Source organism: Labrus bergylta, chromosome 20 (assembly GCF_963930695.1).
Source record: "Labrus bergylta chromosome 20, fLabBer1.1, whole genome shotgun sequence".
In the NCBI taxonomy this organism is placed as follows: Eukaryota; Metazoa; Chordata; class Actinopteri; order Labriformes; family Labridae; genus Labrus; species Labrus bergylta.
The window spans coordinates 23,882,016-23,892,774 of NC_089214.1; positions in this window are offsets into that span (position 1 = coordinate 23,882,016).

Here is a 10,759-nt window from a genome sequence, read left to right on the forward strand (position 1 = left end):
CCTGAGCAGGAAAAACAAGATGGCAGGATCTTTGAAAGCTGATGTAAAGATTTTTTATGTTCGTAGGTTGAGTGCTGGTCTGAAATTAGATTTCAGATTCTTCAGTTTGTCGAACAATTTGAAAGAGTTTGAAGACACTTGGTGCATCAAACGTGTTTTATGTTCTGTTGAGAATGATGATTTGATATTGTTTTTTTGAAAATGCTTTGAGCAATTAAAAGAAGTTTGAATCTCTCCCTCTCTCTCTCTCTCTCTCCCTCTCTCTCTCTCTCTCTCCCTCTCCCCCTCTCCCTCTCTCTCTCTCTCTCTCTCCTTACTATAAGGATTAACAGAATCACACTGTGGCTGTTTGGTGATTTAAAGAGCCGATGTGTCTCATATTGGACTCAGGCTCATTCAGCTGAAACAGCTCGCTCTGATCTCGGAGGAGGATTTCTTTTCATTCTGTCCGTCAGAGGAAACAAAGTTCACATCACTCTGCAGCTCTCGTAGCGCTCAAACAGCTGCTGCTGTTGGGGAAACCCCAGAGAGAGGAGCTCATGGAAACACTCATTCTTTCCTCTGATTTCTCCTCTGCTGTTCTCATGGTTGGATCTCTCTCCCTCCCTCTCTCTCTCTATGTCTCTCTCTCTTCCTCTCTCTCTTTCTATCGCTCTCTCTCTCTGGTTGGATGTCTGTCATGAGTATTTAAATAAACTATGTGTGTTTGTTACATTTTATACCAATCTTGTGCTGTCACACGTGCTTCTGTAATTTGGTGTTGTGTCTCCAGCTGTGCTGACACACAACGCACGCCTCACAGACTCATTTAGTCATCTAGTAGTCACAGATTCTTTAATGAAAGCGTTTTGGTAATCTGCACCTGTCTCCAGTGATGTGACATGTTCTTCTAACATGGTTATTAAAGTGTGTTTTAGTCATGGTTATAAACCAGGTTGTTCTCGGCTCCCTCCTACAGTAAACTGGACTGAGACGGGTTCTTTGAGGACACACAGGGACTTTCCTTCTTCTCTCTCCTCACATGTAGAATCTGTTGACAGAGACGTCCTGAGGTCAGTGATGAATGATCTTGTTGTCCTCAGAGGGCTCAGTGATTGGCTGCTGCTGATAACGCTGGAAACGCTTTCAGTAAGATCTCATTGCCCCTGAAATCCTCCAGAGACACCACCATGCTGCTGCTGAAAGGGAACCGAGCTGACCCGAAAAGACAGACGACAGGACGGCAGAGTTTCCTGTTATCAGAGGAATAGAGTAATGACTCACTCCTCCTCATCACCTGAGATGTGTCATTAAAGTATAAAGTGAACCCGCCTCTCTGAGGAGAGACCCTGAGCCTCTCTCTCGGCTTTACTCGAATCCTCTTGTGGTTGGACATCTTGCCTCGGCTGCTCACTCGGTGTCCTGATCGTATCTTCAGTGTCACTCGGTGCCTGAGGGTCGTTAAAAGTTAGCTTTGTGTTAGCATGTTTACTCTTAACTGTCTCATTCTTCTCCTTATTATTTAGATGTGTTTAAGGAGCTCGTTTTGACTCTTTCTGGATTCTTAGTTTTTCCCTCTCCGATCTCTAGTTGGTGATTTTTGGGATTCCTTTCATGACACAATTATCACAGTTTAGTTGGTCTGTAGGCGGCGTGAGGCAGAATTTGTCCTAACGATCAAGAAAGACTTAAGACAACACTTTTATAGACTGACAGTGTCTTCAAAGGTCAGATTCATAGAAACAGGAAGAAACCCTAACCCACTGAAAACCAGGTGGTAGAGGTTCTCTAAAGTTAACTTCAATGTTGTTGATATCACCTGGATTCAGACGGACGATACCTCCTGCACCACACAGAACAGGAATAAATTAAATCATGAACTTCCAAAAACAGATCTCTGGTTTGTCCTTAGCTGAATCCAAGTGACCGATCCTCTCTCCAAAGTTTACCATGCTCGTCAGTAATCTATGAAATATAAGTCTCAAGTCTCTTTGTTCTCCTCAGTGAGCCATTCAGACTCTTCTTTAGTGTTTGAACAGAGAGGTACGGGGAGGAAGAGGAGCGGGTTCTGAGCCTTTAAAGGAGACGGATCAGGACTGTGTGATCAGCTGGAGGTCTTTAATCAGAGCTTTGCTCAGAGTGGATCTGTTGGTGTTATGCTCCTGATGCTGGAGGAGGAATCAGCTTCTGGTGACAGAGTGAAGATGAAGGACAGACGATCCTCAAACAGCAGGTTTTAAATCATAGAGTGTGCTGAGGAGTCTCATTCTCCTTAATATTAGAACACACAGTTATAGACTGACTGACCTCGTGGGCCCTCGGTCCTGGCTCGGCTCAGACAGCGGCTCTTCTTTCCCATGCTTCCAAAGTGGAGCAGAAGTTCCTGGAATACGACACCGTGGAATATTTAACAGTGCACACACTATCAGAATATTATGTGACATGTCCAGACGGTCATTTCAGTGCACTCGTCTGCTTTTGTTTTATGACGTCGGTCACAGAGACCCTCACTTTGTCCTCATTTTAAAAGGTCACAAACCCTACATGGTCCCCACTAAGATAGCTGTACAAACACACACAAAACACGGACGGACTAAGGCGCTCTACTTTTGAACTATATGTTCAAAAGTACAACTATATGACAACTACAACTACAACTAAAGTGAACTATATGTTCAAAAGTACAACTCTAACATTTTAGTTTAAAACATTCAAGACTTCAAAGTGGACAGGAAGCAGGAAATTTGAAGTTAGGCATAAACTATCTGTTAACAGAACGAGTCATCCATATTTGAACACTGATGCTGGGTGTTTAATGTTTGACACACAATAATAATCAGTCACTGCAGGACAGAGCGTCTGGGAAAAAGAGGAAAACATCCTCCAGTTCTCTCAGTCGTCTTCATTCATGTCCCAGAGAAACCCAACACAAGTATGACGTGATTTAAAGGGATGTAACGTACCAGAACACAGTGATAGGAGCAGCTCAGTCTGCTGTCTCCTTGTGTGCATGTTCCTCTGATGTACATAACAGAGCAGAGTAATATAATGACAGTAAACAGGCATCAGATGAAGCTCAGTGTCCTCAGGCAGGTTAACTCTTATTGACTGTGGGTGCTGTGAGACTAAAGGAGCAGCAGAGATGCTCCTGATGTTTCTCAACATGCAGAGGGTCTGGTCCTGCCTGATGTTGTCAATCAATCATTATTTGTCTAGCACCAATTCATAACAGTGCTATCTCAAGACACTTTACAAAAGAGCAGGTAAAAGAGCACACTGGTTGTGCATGGATAATTATGTTGTTTAATTTAGTTTCAGCAGTTTTCTGCTATATGTTTTTAACCATTTTTTCCTTCACTGTCATCACTGATCCCTAATCCTCCCATCCATCCCTTTTCTTCCTCTTCTCCAATGTTGGGTCACAGTGGCAACAAGCAAAGTCCAGAGACATCCCTCTCTTCAGTGACATTTTTCAGCTCCTCCTGAGGGATCCCAAGGTGTTCCCATATGATCCCTCCAGCAAACTCGGGTTCTACCCCGGAAACTCATTCAGCCACTTGTATTGCTGATCAGATTCTTCTGGCCACCCAAAGCTCATGACCACAGGTGAGGGTTTGAATGTAGATTGATGGTTAACTGAGAGCTTTGCTGCAGGCTCAGCTCCCTCTTCACCATGACGGTCCTGCAGAGAGCCCGCATTACTGCTGCCGCTGCACCAATCCGCCTGTCAAACACACAGCCCCCGCCTCACTGGTGAACAAGACCCCTCACCTTCTACAAAGCACCTGACCCCCCCTGGCTCCATCTTTTATCTTCGCGTTGAACCCAACAGTGACCTCTGGTGGACTTCAATGGTAAATGGAATTGAGCTTATATAGCGCTTTTCTAGTCTTCAAAGTGCTTTTACACTGCAGGTAACACCTACACATTCATACACTGATGGTAGAGATATGTATGCAGTATCACCCATCAGAAGTAACTAATCCCATTCATACACCACCACCGAAGCAGCGGGAGCAATTCGGGGTTAAGTGTCTTGCCCAAGGACACATCGGACATGTTGGGGATTGAACCCTCGACCTTCCGGTTGAGAGGCGACCAACTATCAACTGAGCCACAGCCGCCCAAAGCCTTGGAGCCCCCCCTTTAAACGACCATGTCACAAACATGCTGAGTCGTCTTCTTTCTGTTGTTCCTCATGTCAGAATGTCTTTCTGCACAAAGTCCCCCGTCTGCCAACGACAAATCTGTAAATCCAGAGACAACAGCATGGTGTATGTGTGTGTGTGTGTGTGTGTGTGTGTGTGTGTATGTATGTATGTGTGTGTGTTTCTGTGTGTGTGTGTGTGTGTGTGTGTGTGTGTGTGTGTGTGTGTTTCTGTGTGTGTGTGTGTGTGTGTGTGTCTGTGTGTGTTTCTGTGTGTGTGTGTGTGTGTGTGTGTGTGTGTTTGTTTGTGTGTCTGTGTGTGTGTGTGTGTGTTTCTGTGTGTGTGTGTGTGTGTGTGTTTCTGTGTGTGTGTGTGTGTGTGTGTGTGTTTTTGTGTGTGTGCTTCTGTGTGTGTGTGTGTGTGTGTGTGTGTGTGTGTGTGTGTGTGTGTGTGTGTGTGTGTGTTTTTGTGTGTGTGTGTGTGTGTGTGTGAGCTATATTCCATTTTTTCTGCGTCGAAACCATCAACCTGTATTTTGGACCCAATCCCAACCAAGCTGTTTAAGGAAGTTTTTCCCTTAGTTAGCAACTCTATATTAGATATGATCAATTTGTCTTTACTGGCAGGCTATGTACCCCAGGCATTTAAAGTAGTGGTAATCAAACCTCTACTTAAAAAGCCTACTCTGGATTCAGGAACTCTGGCTAACTACAGGCCTATATCCAACCTTCCTTTTTTTTTTTTACTCGAAGATCCTGGAGAAAGTGGTAGCTAAACAGCTGTGTGACTTTCTCCATGACAACAGTTTATTTGAGGAGTTTCAGTCAGGATTTAGAGTCCACCATAGCACTGAGACTGCACTAGTTAGAGTTACAAACGATCTACTTCTAGCTTCAGACAGGGGACTTCTGTCTGTGCTCGTCTTGTTAGATCTTAGTGCTGCTTTTGACACCATTGACCATCGGATCCTGATGTACAGACTGGAGCATTTGCTTGGAATTACAGGGACTGCTTTAAGTTGGTTTGAATCCTACTTATCAGACCGATCTCAGTTTGTACATGTTAATGATGAGTCCTCTATGCACACTAAAGTTTGCCATGGAGTCCCACAAGGTTCAGTGCTTGGACCAATTCTCTTTACATTATATATGCTTCCTCTGGGAAATATTATGAGGAAACACTCCATACAGTTTCATTGTTATGCAGATGATACTCAGCTTTATGTATCAATGAAGCCCAACTGCACCAGTCAGTTATGTCAGCTAGAAACGTGCCTTAAGGATATTAGGACCTGGATGACCAAAAATGTTTTGCTACTTAACTCAGACGAGACTGAAGTTATTGTGCTAGGCCCTAAGAACCTCAGAGAGACTTTTTCTAGTGATTTGACTGTCCTTAGTGACATCAGCCTGGCATCTAACACCACTGTTAGGAATCTAGGAGTTCTTTTTGATCAAGATATGTCTTTTAGCTCTCACATCAGTCAAGTTTCAAGAACAGCCTATTTTCACCTTCGTAATATATCCAAGATTAGGAATATCCTGTCGCAAAATGATGCAGAAAAACTAGTTCATGCATTTGTTACCTCCAGACTGGATTACTGTAACTCTCTTTTGTCAGGGTGCTCTGGCAAATCTCTAAAGACTCTTCAACTGGTCCAGAATGCTGCAGCTCGTGTACTGACCAGAACCAGGAAATGGGACCACATCACTCCTGTCCTGGCTTCTCTGCACTGGCTCCCTATACAGTCTAGAATAGAATTCAAGATCCTTCTTCTCACTTACAAAGCGCTAAATGGCCAGGCACCATCTTACCTGAAGGAGCTACTAGTGCCGTACTGTCCCTCGAGAGCGTTGCGGTCCCGGAGTGCAGGCCTGCTGGTGGTACCTACAGTCTCCAAGTGTACTATGGGGGGTAAAGCCCTCAGTTATCGGGCTCCTCTCCTCTAGAACCGCCTTCCAGCCGGGGTCCAGGAGGCAGACACAGTCTGTATTTTTAAGAATAGACTTAAAACTTTCCTTTTTGATAAATCTTATAGTTAGTGCTGGTGTAGACCAGCTCTTAGTTATGCTGCTATAGGCTTAGACTACCGGGGAAACTGGCACCTTGAGCCCCTTTCTCTCTCTCTCTCTCTGTGCATATACAGTACATCATATTACTGCATGTATCTATCTGTAAATCTCAGTCACTAACCACCTACTTTCCTGGGAGCTCTTGAGCTCTCTTAGGCTCCTCAAGATTGTTGGTTGACGGCCTGCCAGAACAGCCCCCCTCCTCCACCCTACACCCCCTCGTTGACCTTGTCCATTTCACAGCTTTTATAAACTTTGATTTGCAGAAGAAGGAGAAGAAGGTGTATTCATGCTGAGAATGATGAGAACTGTGAGCTGTAACCTTTAAATATAGACTACAACAAATGGCAGGTCACGGAGTCACGCTCTGTTATTATGCCAGAGTTTCGGTAACAGCTGATCTCACGCAAGCCGCATCAGCTGATGGCCAGCTGATTTGCTTCGAAGCGTCCTATTGGCCAAATAGTACATATGCCGCCTTTTTTAAACTGCTCTAGCCTGCCTATTGCTCCCTCTACAAGCTACATTTACAACTCTCCTCTTCCCCACCTCCTCCTTTTCTGTGGTTCTGACTTAATCAATGCTCATGCTTGTCAATGATGCTCTGTTTGGGTTTGCTGCTTATCTCCCTGCCTTATAGCTTTATGCACGGGAAGGGCAGGAATGTGTGCTGTTCCTGCCTAATGCTTTCCACGTAAGCACGTGGAAGGGCAGGGAGATCCCCCACAGAGCCATACTGCCAAATATAAATAATTGCATCAAAGTATCCTTCTTGACAAAGTGGTCCTGACTGAACAACCATTTTATCACCATCAGGGTTCAAACACATGTAAACATATACATGTACCGTATTTTCCGCACTATAAGGCGCACCGGATTATAAGGCGCACCTTCAATGAATGGCCTATTTTAGAACTGTTTTCATATATAGGGCGCACCGGATTATAAGGCGCATAGAATAGAACGTGTTTACAACTGAACAACGCTGGGAGATATTGTGAATATATAAATATAAATACGTATAAAACGTAACGTATAAAACTACAAAAACAAAAGTACATAAGACGATTTCCCCAAATAATAAATTATTTCTTTGACGTTTCTCTTAACTCTCAAAACGTAGTTTTATACGTAGTGCATTCACAATAACTCAACGTTGTTCAAACGTTAATGTGCATATTCACAATATCTCCCAGCCTTGTTCAGTTGTAAACACGTAAAAGAAACACAGTCTGATACCGCTAATTCAAACGTTAGTGCAGGGGTGCCCAAACAGTCGATCGCGATCGACAGGTAGATCGCTGACTGATTCTCAGTCGATCGCGAGATGTTTAGTCAATATAAAATACAATTGTAAAATAGAAAAGTGATTTCAATTTCATCTCATTGCAGTTTTTCCCACACACGATACCTGTGTTGGGAGCCCAAGTATACTTCCGACCTGTGTGTATTTAATTTTTCATTTATTCATGAAATTGCTGCGTGCATGAGAGAGCGAGCGAGAGAGCGAGCGGGGGAGCGAGAGAGAGAGAGAGCGCGCGCAAGAGAGAGTGCAGGCATGCGCAATGACGTGCAGGTAAAACCGGGGGGTAAATGTTTTACCAAAAAGTCATATATAGAAACTATGCTACGAGTATTAAGCGCATTTGATGAAGCTGCAGCTACTTTTCTCTGCTCCTCTCAGCTGTCATGACTGTGAGCATCGCGGGGGACGAGGCACACCAACAAACAGCGCAAACGCACACGCACACGCACACGCACACACACACACACACACACACACACACACACACACACACACACTTGCACTGGAGCGCCAGCCACCACGCGAACCTTTTTACTTTTTACTTTTAGTGCTACAGCACACAGTTGATCCGTGATCCGTACGGACCGAGGTGGGAACACACGTGACCCGGTCAAACAGTCGGTTGGACTTTACTCCGTTCACTCTCACCGTGTCTGCAGCTAATTTAACAAAAGCAAAATCATCTCACAGCAGCCTGCTGTAGTCTGTAGTCTGCATTATTTTTTACAGAACTCTCATTTATTATTTTCTGTTTGTTGTGTGAGTATTAAATGCGTTTGTAGGCTGTTGGTAAAGGCTATGGCTCACTATGTGGACTGGTAGATCTCGGCAGACTGGTAACTTTAAAAGTAGATCTTGGTTCAAAAAAGGTTGGGCACCCCTGCGTTAGTGCATAACTCAACATTGTTCAGTTACGTATAACACGTAAAGCTCTCGAATTCCCTCGAATTCTTCTTCTTCAGTGTCCGAATTGAACAGTTGGGCGAGTACGGCATCCAACATGCCCGGCTCCCTCTCGTCATTATCCGAGTCAGTGTCGCTGAGCGCCGTGTACAACCAGTATGGATCAACCAATTAACCAATTGATCCATATATAAGGCGCTCCGGATTATAAGGCGCACTGTCGTTTTTTGAGAAAATTAAAGGCTTTTAAGTGCGCCTTATAGTGCGGAAAATATGATACTGTTATCAGATGTAAACATTGTTTTATTAGATTGGTTTGAACCAAAGTTTAATGTCAGATTGATGGATTTTCAGTTTATCTGCAGATTCCTGTTTTTAGGATCTTAGTTTCAGAAGAATGTTCATCTAAAGAAATATTTAGTGAACTGTTTCCCATCTTAAGTCTCTGCTCTTCTGTCACTCTTTATGTTTAATGGCTAATCATGATGCTCACACTCTCTGTGCAGACGTTTTTCTCATTGACACTAACACGAAGGTAAAGTAGAGATGACTGATTGTATTTGTCCTTTACAAAGATCACAGCAGGATATCAGTAAGGACAAACAGAGACCTTAAAGAGCTCAGGCTGAGCTTAGACCTCGTCTGACTCTCTTCAGAATCTGCTCTCTCTCTCAGCCTCAGGATTCAAAATCAAATAAAAACTGACCTCTCCGTGTGAGCGGGAACTGAAACCTTCTCAGAACTGCTGTGTTCTAACATCTGATCATATCTGAGCTGCTCTTTATCTTCATGCAGGAGAAACAGGCATCCAGCTGAGTGAACGTCGTCCATGTTTTATTATATCTGTAGCGTATCTACTTTTTAATATCTAATATATATAACTAGGGGCACCATCCTTGTTAAGTAAGGAAACTAATATTACTTGTAGTAATTAACGAATCTATAAATCTGTCTCCTATCATTGGGATGAATTCTCAAGTAGTAAAAACCATAAAATTACACAGACAAAGTACTGAAATTTTATATGAATGTTTAATAAAGAAAAATGATGAACAGAAGAATATAAAGGAAATGCAAAGGTAATATCAGTATAATTACGACAGTGATCTAACTTGAATAACAACTTGAATTAGATTGTCATGGTGAGATCCTTATGTCAAGTTTGGAGTTTAACTATATTGTTTGAGGGATTTAACGAAGTGGGATTTTGAGGAAGAAAAATAAAAAGGGAACTTAATAAATTTGATGAAGTTGACTCTGAGGCTTTGATTTGGATACCACAAGCTTGACTCAACACCCCAATCTCATAATCAGAACGCTTCCTTATTTATGCTTAGTGTTCAATTGAACTCCGCCGAATGGTACCAAGACTTCCCGTCAAGTTCTTTCGGATCAGGAATGCCGGTGGCCCACGATAACCGCCGTAGCAGGTCCGGTCGGAGTAGACAATGAGATGGGTTTGAAGAAAAACACAGCGGTCCAAGCGGTTATCCGGGGGTCCTTCTCTCAGCGGCTCAAAGAGTCTTAATTAACGTTCGTCAGGACTGACGCTCGTTGATTCTCACTTGACTTGAATGGTCACTTGTAGTTAAGGGTGAGAATAGAGAAAATAATGTTCTGGGGAATGAATGAGCAGCGCTCAATCTTAGGCTGTAAAAAAAAGCCTTAGGATGCGTGCGTGAAGAATCAGGGTTGGTTTAAGTTGGATTCGAGTTCTGCAGGTCCTGCGAATCCGGACTTAAATTCAAAGAGTTTTGCGTCGGCAAAACTTGAAGGAACAAGGTGGTTCGAGAAAAGAATTAACAAGAGACGTCTAAAGAGGGAAGAAAGAGTTTCAGAATAAAATTTGCAAGAAGAGAAAAAAAAAAAAAGGAAAAAGGAAAAAAAGCACTGAGCTCCTGAGAGACGAGCTACTTATCCTGAGGATGACTTTATGAAGGGGGCGGGGCCTAATATCTAACCCGCCTCCGATGTTTAACTTTTAATTTAACCCACTCTGAGTTCTTTACTTATTAAGAGCATAAATAAGAACTTTGATCATATGAACATCACCATGTCAATATTCGTATGTGGGATTATTTCCGACAGCATTTCAGACAATTATGCAATTATACAATAGACATTACGTCCAACCTGAAGACAGTTAGACGATTTCCGCCTGTATGGGAATGAAATCAGCATTATACCATTCAACATTCAAAACAAAACACATTAATATAATATGAAGGGTATAGAATCATATCTTACAATACTACAGTTATAACTAGGACAAAATCACATAGTACCTATCGTACTTCCTCCGTCCTGAAACTCAGGTCGGTACAGCGCTCCTGCCACTAGGGGGCAGTAGT